This window comes from Urocampus carinirostris, chromosome 1, assembly GCF_059441175.1.
Source record: "Urocampus carinirostris isolate Australia breed hairy pipefish chromosome 1, RoL_Ucar_1.0, whole genome shotgun sequence".
In the NCBI taxonomy this organism is placed as follows: domain Eukaryota; kingdom Metazoa; phylum Chordata; class Actinopteri; order Syngnathiformes; family Syngnathidae; genus Urocampus; species Urocampus carinirostris.
In genome coordinates this window covers 7,724,286-7,737,287 of record NC_142349.1, presented here as the reverse complement: position 1 = coordinate 7,737,287, position 13,002 = coordinate 7,724,286, and the positions used below count along the sequence as shown (strand labels likewise).

The 13,002-nt window shown below is 46.1% G+C and overlaps 1 protein-coding gene and 1 pseudogene across 1 annotated transcript in view; one reads left to right on the top strand and one right to left on the bottom strand.

The window, feature by feature from the left end:
* Window positions 1-541: 541 nt before the first annotated feature.
* Window positions 542-1,243, bottom strand: LOC148373382 (uncharacterized; annotated as a pseudogene).
* Window positions 1,244-10,760: 9,517 nt separating this feature from the next.
* Window positions 10,761-13,002, top strand: part of grin2aa (glutamate receptor, ionotropic, N-methyl D-aspartate 2A, a) — a 224,903-nt gene continuing 222,661 nt past the window's right edge. Inside the window, exon 1 of the mRNA XM_088353451.1 lies at window positions 10,761-11,219. The gene's annotated coding sequence lies outside the window, so the exon portion shown is untranslated. The remainder of the gene's footprint in view (window positions 11,220-13,002) is intronic.

Here is a 13,002-nt window from a genome sequence, read left to right as displayed (position 1 = left end):
TGCGAACTCACAAAGTTAGGGGAGAAGCCTCATTAAGCACTACAAACTCATTTGGTTTTAACCAGGTCTCACAAAGGCCAATGAGGTTAAGATTGTGTTCATTAATAAGGTCATTGACAAGTAAAGCTTTGGAGGCTGGTGATCTAATATTCAGAAGACCAAGCTTCAGCACTGTGGACTGAGCTGAAGCCTTTCCCGAGTTTTGGACATTAGTAGTAACCTCCACCATATTATACTGCCAGTCTTGTGCCTTTCATGGCGGCCGATGCGGCCTGAATTCCATACCACAAATATATTGTTGACAGGTGGAATAGCAGGATGACTAGTGGTAGAAAATAGTGACATTTCTTCTCCCTCCTCACCTAACAAGGGAGAATCAAAGGTAAGAAGCACAGAAGAAGATGATACAGAAGAGTACAGATCAGGGTGTGTGGTGCAGGCAATGGAACGCTCTAAACTACAAAAACTATGTGAATTGCATGAATCTAGCATAGCGCTAATTAGCTCTGGCAATGCAGACTGCACACTCGTGGTTACAGGTTCAATAATCACCTTTGACCTGCCCTGCACTGGTGTACCCTGTCATGGAAGGCTTAAACAGTAGTAGATTTTTAGAAAGAGTGAGAGCACCTTCCCAGCTAGTGTGAAGGCCGTCTCTCCTCAGCAGGTCAGGTCAGCCCCAGAAAGCAGGCCAGTTATCCACATACCTAAATCCCCGCTGACTACAGAAACTTGCCAGCCACTAGTTTAGCGAGACTAGTCTGCTAAACCTCTCATCATTGCCTCTCGCAGGCAAGGGGCCAGAGACAATTACGCGGTGCCGACTCATCTTTCTGGCGAGATTACAGGTCTTAACAATATTTTTCTTTGTAATCTCAGATTGCCTCATTTTAGTATCATTAGAGCCGACTTGGATGACTTCATCAGTGTAGCTAGCCCTGTCCTGGTGTCTAGATTTGAATGTCAGCTCCCTCAAATTAGCCTCAATGTCGGGTGCTCTGGTCCCAAAAATACACATAACCGTGGCTGGGGTGCTAAGTTTCATGTTACAGGTCATGGAGTCACCCATAAGTAGGCTGCGCTCGCCTTTAGACCGGGGTGGAGTGGGACTAGATAGGGGGCTGAACTTATTATGTGTCTGGATTGGCTCACTGCGATTAACATGCCGCCCTGGGCTAATGCTAACCGGACTAGCAGGTTTGCTACAACCCACGCTAGCATTGGTGTCCACGGCACATAACATTTTCCTTTTAAACTGCACTAGCTCATGGACACGTCCCTTTAGAAGGGCTACCTAACTACGGAAGCGGGAGCAATCTTTACAACAACCCATACTTACTTGTGAGCAGTCAAAAGCCGAGCAGCGTCTTAGCAGGAGGGGTTGCCCTTCACCAGCGATCGGCAGCAGCGTGACTGTAAGCAATAGTGCGCAGCACTTACCTTACGCCAATCGTGTGAGATACTTACCTGAAACTTTTCAGCTGTTTTTTCAGAATTTTGATATTGCAGGTATCTGAATCAATCTCGTAGTCGCGACGACGTGAGCAAAACAAAAACTCCCGCCACTCGATGACCAGGAAGCGGTGGAAGTTTGTGTGTCCCAATGATCCTAGGAGCTGTGTTGTAGGGGGCTTTAAGCCCCTGGTAGGGTCACCCATTGCAAACAGGTTCTAAGTGATGGGCCGGACAAAACGCAGATCAGCAGACCCATTATGAAGAGAAAAAATGTTGGTCCACAATTTCCCGATGCTTAGCACGTCGATCCCCGGCTACAGAAACTGGCTTTTGGGACATGGAATGTCACCTCTCTGGAAGGGAAGGAGCCCGAGTTGGTGTGTGAGGTTGAGAAGTTCCAACTAGATAAAGTCAGACTCACCTCCATGCACAGCTTGAGCTCTGGTACCTGTCCTTTTGAGAGGGGTTGGACTCTATTCCACTCTGGAGTTGCCCGTGGTGTGGGCATATCAGTTGCTCCACTGTTCAGCGCCTGTACGTTTGGGTTCACCCTGGTAGACGAGAAGGGGTGGCATTCCTCCGCCTCTGGGTGGGGGGACGGGTCCTGACTGTTGTCTGTGCTTATGCACCAAATAGCAGTTCAGAGTACCCACACTTTTTAGAGTCCTTGGAGGGTGCGCTTGAGAGCGCGCCCCCTGGGAATCCCTCGTACTGCTGGGAGATTTCAATGCTCACGTGGGCATTGATAGTGAGACCTGGAGGGGCGTGATTGGGAAAAACGCCCCCCATTGACCTAAACCCGGGTGGTGTATCGTTATTGGACTACTGTGCCCGTCATGGTTTGTCCATAAAGATCACCACGTTAAGACATAAGGGTGTCCATATGTGCATGGCACCAGGATACCCTAGGACAGACCTGGGCATTCTGGTCCTGGAGGGCCGTATGTTCTGCATGATTTTTGAGGTTTCTCTGATCCAATACAGGTGATTCCAATCACCAGTATCGTTAACGAGCACTTGCTAGCTTGCTAACGAGGTTATAATTTGTATCACCTGAGTTAAAGAAGAGCAAACTTCAAAATCTGGCAGGACGTATGGCCCTCCAGGACCGGAGTGCCCAGGTCTGCCCTAGGCCGTAGTTCGATAACTGACTTTAGTCGTTTCATAGGACCTGCGGCCGCATGTTCTGGACACTAGGGTGAAGAGAGGAGCGGAGCTGTCAACTGATCACCACCTTGGCTCCAATGGTGGGGGAAGATGCCGTTTCGACCCGGCAGACCCAAGCGTGTTGTGAGGGTCTGTTGGGGATGGCTAGCAGAATCTCCTGTGAGAAGAAGTTTTAATTCACACCTCCGGCAAACCTTTCCACCGGTCCTGAGAGGGAGGTGAGTGTTCCATGTTCTGTGCCTCCATCATTGAGGCGGCTGATCGGAGCTGTGGCCTTAAGGTATTCCGTGCCTGCTGCGGCGGCAACCCTCAGACCCTTTTGTGGTCACCGGCGGTGTGGGATACCGTCAAGCTGAAGAAAGTGTCTTATCAGGCCTCCCTGGCTTGTGGGTCTCTGGAAGCAGCTGGCAGGTATCGGATGGAGAGCGGAATGCGGCTACAGCGGTTGCCGAGCCAAAAACCCGAGGAGTTTGACGAGGCCATGGAAGACGACTTCCGAACGCCATCGAGAAAATTCTGATCCACAATCCGGCGTCCAAGGGGGGGAAGCGATGTGCCATCGACACTGTGTATAGTGGCGATGGAGAGCTGCTGACCTTGACCCGGGACCTTGTGAATTGGTGGGCAGAGTACTTACTTGGAAGACCTCCTTAATCCCGCCGACACATCTTTCTCTGGGGAAGCAGAGCCGGAGGACTCTGAGATGGGCTCTCATATCTCTGGGATTGAGTTACTGAGGTGGTCAAAAAGCTCCTCGGTGGCAAGGCCCCAGGGGTCGATGAGATTTGCCCAGAGTTCATTAAGGTTCTGGATGTTGTGTGCAACATCACGTGGCCATCGGGGACTGTGCCTTTGGACAGGCAGACTGGGGTGGTGGTTCCCCTCTTTAAGAAGGGGAACCGGAGAGTGTGTTCTAACTACAAGGGAATCACACTTCTCAGCCTCCCTGGTAAGGTATATTCGGGGGTACTGGAGAAGAGAGTCCGCCAGGAGGTCGAATCTCGGATTCAAGAGGGGCAGTGTGGTTTTTGTCCCGACCGTACAAAACTGGACCAGCTCTACACCCTCTGCGCTGCCTCGGTAGGGATGGAGTCCGGTTTGGGGGGCTCAGCATTGCATCACTACTTTTTCAAATGATGTGGTGCTGTTGGCTTCCAAGACCATGGTACTCGGCCGGAAAAGGTTGGCATGCTCTCTCCGGCTTGGGGACACTCGGCTGCAAATCGCTCCATTGAGAGCTGAAGATCGCAACCTGAGGAAGCCAAAAGCACCACGTCATCTGCAAAAAAGCAGTGACATAATGCTGAGGCCCCCAAACCAGACTCCATCCTAACCAAGGCTGCGCCTAGAAATTCTGTCCATGAAAGTTATGAACAGAATCTGTGACAAAGGGCAGCCCTGGCAGAGTCCAACCCTCACCAGAAACATATCATACTTACTGCCGGCAATGCGGACCAGACTCTGGCACCGGGCATACAGAGTCGCACAGCCCGGAGCACCCCCCACTGGGCCATCCGAGCAAACGGTTGAATGCCTTTTCCAAGTTCACAAAACACATGACCGGGTAGGCAAACTCCCATGCACCCTCAAGGACCCTGCAGAGGGTATAGAGCTGGTCCAGTGTTGCATGGCCGGGACGAAAACCACACTGTTCCTCCTGAATCTGAGATTCGACCTCCTGGCAGACCCTCCTCTCTAGTACCCCTGAATAGGCCTTACCAGGGAGGCTGAGAAGTGTGATTCCCCTGTAGTTGAAACACAATATCCGGTGCAATGTTGCAAAGGCGTGTCAACCATGACACGCCCACAACATCCAGAGCCTTAATGAACTCCGGGCTGAGCTCATGTCGAAGTTAGCAGCACACCGCTTCCCCCTAAGACGGCAAATGGTGGACCAAAATGTTCTCGAAGCCATTCGGAAGTCGCCTTCCATGGCTTCGCCAAACTCTTCCCATGTCCGAATTTTTGCCTTGGAAACCACTAACCCAACCACGGAAAAGCGTAAGAGAATGGATGGATGGATAAAGTCTTTATCCATTTTGCTGTATGACATGGGGTATTGTCCTGCATGAAGACTGCAGGCTAATTTGACAATGAACACGGATGTGCTTGGCGATCTCATCTTTGGCCTGTCCTGTGGCGGTGAATGAAGCCCCAAAGTATTTGAACTAATCAAACTAGTCTATGGTGGACCTGTTGAGAGTGATGTTCAGGCTATTGGCAATGGGGATATTCGCAAAATGGATTTTAGGCTTTACAGAGTTTTTCTTCATGTCTACTCCTCTCGTCACATTGACGATTTTGTCGAAGACTTTTTGAATGGTTGTGAATGAGGACCCTAGGACTGCCACCTCCTGCCAAGTTAATGATGTAGGTGTCGCAATCGGTTTGCAGTCCTTTAAAGCCTTCAAAGATGTTCCAGAGGATCCAGTCGATTATGCAGTTGAAAGGGCCTGGAGAGAGGGCGCAACTTGAAAAAAGCCAGTACGTTGAAAAAAAAATCGGACTCATCTTCGTGGCAGCTGATTTGTGTTTATGTTCAGGCGTAGTAGGCTTTGATTATGTTAAGTAGTTTGGCTTTACTCATGTCTTTTAGTCTGTTGCTGATGGTGTCATTTGAAAGAGACATTTGGGACAGTTTATCTCCAACTGCTGATCCGGGCATTAAATTCACCATTTTAAATGCACCTGGCCTTACAAGTGTTTGACCAATGGTGTGTGACTTTTTCTGCTTTGCGATCAGATTGTGTAATTTCATATGATGAGGCTAGGATGAGTTTATTAAAGGGTAGAAATCCAAGAGCAAGCAGGGCGGCATTATCATCGAATCTGGCTCTCTTTAGGGGCCGGTCACACAGCCGTTTGCGGCTGAATCACAGCGAAAATTTTGCGTTTTTTTTTTGCCCGTGGTTGCCCGGGATGGAAAATGCGCAAAATTGGCCAACCCGCTGTTCATCGGTGGTATGCCCGCAAAACAGACGCCGGCGACTGTTCCGCTTCCTCATCGCGTCATTTCTGCGTCATTTTCTCGTGTGGACCACGGGTATAAAAGCTCCCGAGCCGGTGTTGTGCCCAAATCCGACTCCTACGCAACACCCACACCGCCCCACCCCCTCGCGTGACTTTTTCATCCACGTTAACAAACGCATTTTGTAGAATACGATCGCACTTTATTGTTTAAATAAACGCGTTATATAGACTAGGATCTCCCAATTGTTATAATTAGCTCGCTTTTTAGTTTTAATACGCGTTTTATATAGAATACGATCGCTTTCGTTGGAAGCGCAGCAGAATGCGCGTTCACGCGAGGGGGGGACGATTTACCGTTCGATTACGTTCACAACAAAAACAAAGACGGAATGGTTTAAGTTGTATTACATTTCCAACAAATGCAAGACGATGTGGTTTTGGTTATATGTTAGCCATTACATTCCCTAAAAGTGAAATAAAACGAGGTAAAGGTGGTTGTATTAACGGGGGGATGCAAATCTCGGCACCGGGCTGTAAAAATCATAACTGCACAAGACACAGTCCCGTGAAGATCAAGATTTCAAGCTATGGCATCATTTTTATTTTATTATCTTGAAAAGAAATGTCAAGAAATAAAAATGAATTAAGACGAAGTCACTACGCTGACGGGGGGGGGGTTTAAGAGTGATTGTTCAATCTCCTTTATTCATTATCCATTATCGATCAGTTCATAATACGCTACAAAGCTTAGGAGCCGGGACTCTCACTCTCAACCAAAAGGCCAAGCTAAGGTCCTAGCATTAGAGCCTTGCTGTGAATGCACCGAAAGATTTATTCGAAATGAAGAGAAACTACGCTGACGGGGATCCATGTTCACCCCCTTGACGTCTCGAGCACAACTGACGTGCTCGGCAAATCGCGCTGTATATACGCGGAGGAAGGCGTTTGACTGTCACACGCGTAACACGCTAATTTCACGTAATAACACCGCGATACAGGCGCAGAACATGCTATTACCATGCTCCACCCACGATTACCCGCTGAAATTTCCCGTCCTACCCATGTGTAACCACGCCCTGGCCGCGGCCAGAGCACGTCGTTCCGCGTCATTTCCGCGTCATTACCTCGTGTTGACCACGTGTGCGGCACGCGGTTTAACACGTGCTCAAACTTTTGAGCAGCTCAAAAGTTTTGAACGCGGCCAACCACGTGAAAATTTCCGACCGCGAGTAAAGCACTGCTCTATCTCGTCTATATGGCGGTCTCCAAACGTCCAACAGCGCCCAACAGCTTCTGCTTCACTGCTAGAAATTTCTGGCCGTGGTTCAGCCTCAATACGCTCATGAAAGGCTGAGTACCCGCGCTCTGAAGAATTGAACAGCGCAAAACTTTTTCGCGCTGCCACCCGCGCACGAATTTCCGACCTCGTGTTTAGCACCGCTGTATCTCGTCTGAATGGCGAACTCAATGCGTCCAATAGCGTCCGCCTCAAAGGCAGAAATTTCTGGCCGTGATTCAGCCGCAAATGTCTGTGTGACCGGCCCCTTAACTTGAAATCAGCAAGTATTACCTTTTTATATTCCCAATCTCTCTGCAACTTCTCTAAGCGTATCTTTGGTTCTGCTGGTGTGAGGCTAGAGTAGCTCAACTTGCCATTGCAAATAATGCAGATAGGACACTAACTGTCATCCTGTTTCATGATTTATAAAAATCTGTATTGTACATCTTCATTCATCCACGTTAGTTTTTGCTCGACCTAGCATAAATTGAAATATGTTGAACGTAATTACATGACCTACTATGATGACATTCACTGATTGGCCAAGTCATGTCACACAATCATCTGCAGCAGAGCATGTCATCGCATTTCAGACATGATGAATCGATGTATCTTAAAATACATGACAGAGGCTCCACCGAACCCCTGAGACTGATTCACCAAACCCCTAGGGTTTGATCGAACACTGGTAAAAAAACAGTGTTATAGTGCTAATGTATTATCTTTTGATTGTCTCATTTCACAAACGCATTATGTAGGACTTATAGTCAGTTCATCCCCAAAGTCTACAGTAAGTCACTAGGCGGTTTGCAAAGAAAGTCTAACAATCTTTGTTATTATTCATGATTGACTGCAACATACAGTGAAAAAAAGAAATATTCGAACACCCTGCTGTTTTGCTATTTTGTCCTACTTAGAAATCATGGAGGAGTCTGAAATTTTCATCGTAGGTGCATGTCCACTGTGAGAGAGATAAACTAAAAATAAAAATCGAGAAATCACAATGCATGATTTTTAACAATTTATTTGTGTGACAAAGCTGAAAATAAGTACTTGAACCCCTGTGTATCTTCTATAATTCTGACCCTGAAAGACCCGTTCTTCCGCCCATTAGAAGTCCACCTGCACTCCATGTAACATCTTGAATCAGATGCACCTGTTTGAGGTCGTTAGCTGTGTAAAGACATCTGTCCTCCCCATACAATCAGTAAGACTTTAACTTGTAACATGACGAAGACCAAAGAGCTGTCCAAAGACAACAGGGACAAAATTGTACACCTCCACAAGGCTGTAAAGGACTACGGAGCAATTGCCAAGCAGCTTGGTGACAAAAGGTCCACTGTTGCAGCAATCATTAAAAAATTGTATAAGATAGACATGATTGTCAATCTCAATCAGAGTGGACCCCATGCAAGATATCACATCGTGGGGTCTTAATGATTCCAAGAAAGGTGAGGAATCAGCCCGGTACTACATGGCAGGTGTTGGTCAATGACCTGAAAAGAGCTGGTACCAACGTTTCCAAGGTCACTGTCGGTAACAGTAATGATTTGAAATCATGCATGGCACGAAAGGTTCCCCTGCTTAAACCAGTACATGTCAAGGCCCGTCTTGGGTTAGAATATGACCCTTTGGATGATACAGAGTCATGGGAAAAGGTTTTGTGGTCAGATGAGTTCAAAATAGAACTTTTCAGTCATAATACCACCAAGCGTTTTTGGAGGAATAAGAATGAAAAATACAATCAGAAGCATGGGGGTGGTAGCATCATGCGTTGGGGGTGTTGTTCTGCACATGGGACAGGGCGAGTGCACTGCATTAAAGAGAAGATGACTGGGGTATTGTGAGATTTTGGGGAACAACCTCCTTCCCTCAGTTAAAGCATTGAAGATGGGTTATGGCTAGGTCTTCCAACACGACAACGACCTGAAGCACACAGCCAGAAAAACCAAGGAGTGGCTCCGTAAGAAGCATATTAAGGTGCTAGCATGGCCCAGCCAGTCTCAAGACCTGAACCCGATCGAAAATCTTTGGAGGGAGCTCAAACTCTATTTCTCAGTGACAGGCCAGAAACTTGACTGATCTAGAGAAGATCTGTGTGGAGGAGAGGGCCAAGATCCTTCCTGCAGTGTGTGCAAACCTGGTGAAAATCTACAGAAAACGTTTGACCTCTGTTATAGCAAACAAAGACTACTGAACCAAATATTAACATCCACTTTCTCAGGTGTTCAGATACGTATTTGCAGCTGTGTCATACAAATAAAATCTTAAAAAACTCATGCATTGTGATTTCTGTATGTTTCTTTTTAGTTTATCTCTCTCACGATGGACATCCACCTACAATGAAAATTTCAGACCCCTCCATGATTTCTAAGTGTGAGAAATAGCAAAATAGCAGGGTGCTCAAATACTTATTTTCTTCACTGTATGCCTTGTTGCAAGTGATCCTCAGTGAATTTTCCTGGAGGTCCCTTTTCCAAACATCCTCATGTCTGCAACCCATATATGGACTCCAGCTTGATCCATGCTTTTTGCTTTTCTAGTGTTTTTGGAGCAGTTGTTTGTTACTGACTACCCATATGAGTTATCAACGACAATGCTTATGGTCTGCTCTTTTAAATAATTTGACTCTATCCAGAGCCTTGGTTTTTAGGGCAAAATAAAAGGTTTACTTCTATGTGTTTTATGTGTGTATTTGTTCTATTTACAAAGCTCATTCCCACAAAACCACATCTATAGTTTGGGCTTTTGCATATATTTGCCATTGGAGTCATATTCTTGTTTTGTTTGTTTTAGTTTGACACTTAAATATTTTTTTGGGGCTCACATTTATGTCATTGTTTGTCACTAAATACATCTTGGATCCGAAGTCAAATATTTGGAGCATTCCGAACGAATCGTTTACTTTTTTTGAACGAACCAATAATCCCACATTCATGGCATTTGTGAGAATTTTGATTCCAAGGGCAAACATACTTTGTTTTCCATATTTATTCTTTCACATACTATAAGGGATGATTCACTCACTAAATCCTACACAGTAGCATGCATGTTTTCGTAGTCCAGGGGTCGGAAACATGCGGCTCTGGAGCCGCATGCGGCTATTTGGCACTCCATGTTGGCTCCCTGGAGCTTTTTCAAAATTGTTTGATGACGGAAAATTATATGGTTTCTGAAGATGGGCAACCATGATACAAACACTCTCAATGTGTTCCAATGAATAAGGATATTTACATTACACATATATAAGCAGTATGTGTTGCATTCCTTATAGGTGGGTTTTTTGGGTCGAATATGGATCTTTCAACACTTTCGTTTGCCAAAGTTTAAAAATACTGCAACAATAACATGGATATTGAGGGATCTGATGGGTTGGAGGGAAAAGCAAAAATTATATTTTCTTCTTGATTTGTTTCCCCAAACCCAATGATTCAATACCCATTAAAGCTCTTCCATACACAATACCCGTGGCTCTAGATGAGCTTCATAAGCATTGATCCCTTTTCTATGCACCATTGCCCCTTTGCAGCATTCATCAACTCGACTGCATGTGCTCCACTTTCCAACTGAATTGGCTCTATGAAAATTACCCAAAGACGCTTTTTTCACCCACCCAACACGAAAGGACGCTTGAGGTGGTCTTGTGCGGCACAGGATGAAGTGTGCTCAACTCTCCTCGTCATGATGGAGCTTTAGGAGAAGATCAAGAGCGGGGAACCTGCCAACAAAGAGTCCAGCTGCCTCCGTATCTGCAGTGAGCGCGCATGGAGGAATAGACTCATGCGCCAGAGCACACATCACATAAACACAAACGCGCACAGCGAGTAAGCGAGAGGGCAAAGGGAGGGAGGGGGGTGCAGGAGAGCGCAGGATAGCGAGAACAAGCGGGCCCGGTGCATGCACGCTCTGCAGCCTCTGCTGGTCCACTATTCTTCCTTCTCCTCAGCCAACGGGACAGCAATGACAGGATACCGAGCGCTGTGAGCTCACAGAGGCTGCTTGAGCCCCCACCATGCGCGGGGCCGGTGGAGCTTGTTGCAGTGGAGAATTAGCCGCAGGCGCACGCACTGGGAAGACTGGATTACTACAGCATTGATGCTCTTTGCGACACAAAGTCAGAAAAAGCTCGGAAATCCTTGCAGTTACTGCCGTTTTCTGGGCACACGCTGGGAAATATTGCTCTCCAGATCTCGGGTGGCTTCCACGCCACACATACACACGAACCCCCTGCTGTGACGAGTCCGAGAGTGAGCCCCATCCGAGGCTGTTAGTGTTCTCAGAAGGAAGAAAGGACTGTTGCAATGCCATCTTGCGCTACTATTTTGGAGCTCCGCGAAAGGGAGATGTTGTAAGTAGTTGTCATTTTTCTTTTCATTCAACATCTAACATCTTCTCTCTGACGCGCTCTGTGGGTTCCCCCGTTGGCGCCCCGAGCCAAAGTGGGGCACTCACAGCGAAACAAATATCCCAAATACCTGATAGAAATTCAATCGCATAATGACGAATAAAAGCAGTTTTGCAAATGAAAAAAAAAATACGCCAAGGCTCTGGTTAATGCTCTCATTAGCTCATATTTTATCAATTTGCGCAGTGAGGAGAGCGCGTGGCTGCTTTCAGGCGCATCATTGAGCCATTGCAGGCTACCCCTATTAATCATCTCCTAAATGTTCAATCATCGTTTGTTTTCGCCCAAAAATATTACAGATCCAAAGTGAGAACTTCGTGCACGGCTGTACGAATTAATGTGTATCGATGCACATAAAACATGCACAACTCAAATACATTGAGATGAAGACTATTAGGGGTGGATCCAGTAGCTTACACCTTGCTAAAAACTTTTGTGTTCTGAAAGTCTGTTTCCAAAATATTTTTTATTATTATAACCCAAACAAATCCTTAGCCCCATTACTTCTTTAACTCCTATGGAATATCGTGTCGTGGTGTAGTGTGCTTAAAAAGTCACGTCCTGCTTGATTTCAGAGGTTTCTCTCTTTCGATACAGTTGCTTCCAATCACCAGGATCGCTAACAAGCTCCTGCCATGTTGCTAACTGATCATTTGTATCACCTGATTTGAATAGGAGGAACCTCCAAAATCTTGCTGGACATGAGGCCCTCGAAAACTGGAGTGCCCACCACCTCTGTTTTAAGATATCCTTCTTGTCACGAATACCAGAAGCAGTTCTGCTTATGGCCAGTAAGGGTCCGTCTTGTATAGCTTTGGTGTGACTGAACCAAATTGAACCTTCCTCCTCTCGCCTGTTCTCTGGTCCTAGTCACGTTGTCGAAGCTCAATTCCCTCCTCCTCCCTCTTTGGAAAGGCGTCAGCTGCAGCCCATGGAGGGCCAATCCATATTTCTTTGACAGAAAAAGGAAATAAAGTATTAAGCCACCACCCCCCATGTAGATTGAGGTCAATGACTTAGCCTTTTGCCTTCCGCATTTGCAACTTACCTGAGGGGGAAAATATTAGGGCTTTAGAGACGTATTCACCAAACAGAATTTATTTAATATAACGTGGCTGAATACCCCTTCATTCCAGTTGTATAGTTACTGTACTGCACTATTTTTCTTCCTCACATAGGTCCTCTTTCTGGCAAAGGAATACTGCGGCATCATTTATTGCCCAGCGCCACAAAGAAATGGCGCGGAGATTAAAAATAGCCTGCGCCTGTAAATTCCACGTAGATAAAAAGGTAAATTACAAAGACTTCTATCTGAGTTGAGGGAACCTGAGCAGGAAGCAAAAGTAGTCTTTGTTTTTTATCCCCTTGTTTCAGATTTGAGTTTTTATCAGCTACTCAAGACTTATTTATAATACTCTCCACTTTATTTGCTGTAGTTTCCCATTTTAAATTACATTGTCCTCTTTTTGGGTGTATGGGATATGGGGATTTTTGGTATTGATCCAGTCCAAGTCAGTACAGGGTAGTACTGATTGATACCGATCCAATACAGATACTTTTTGCTTGAAAAATCTCATGACCATCGTCTAATTGAACCCCCACCCCCTTGAGATAATTCATAACTATGCTAAAACAGCCCCAAAATTTTTTTTTTTTTTACAACTACAATCCGAACTTAAATAATATATAGAAAAAAACATGTTTTTATTACAACTGTTTCAGAACA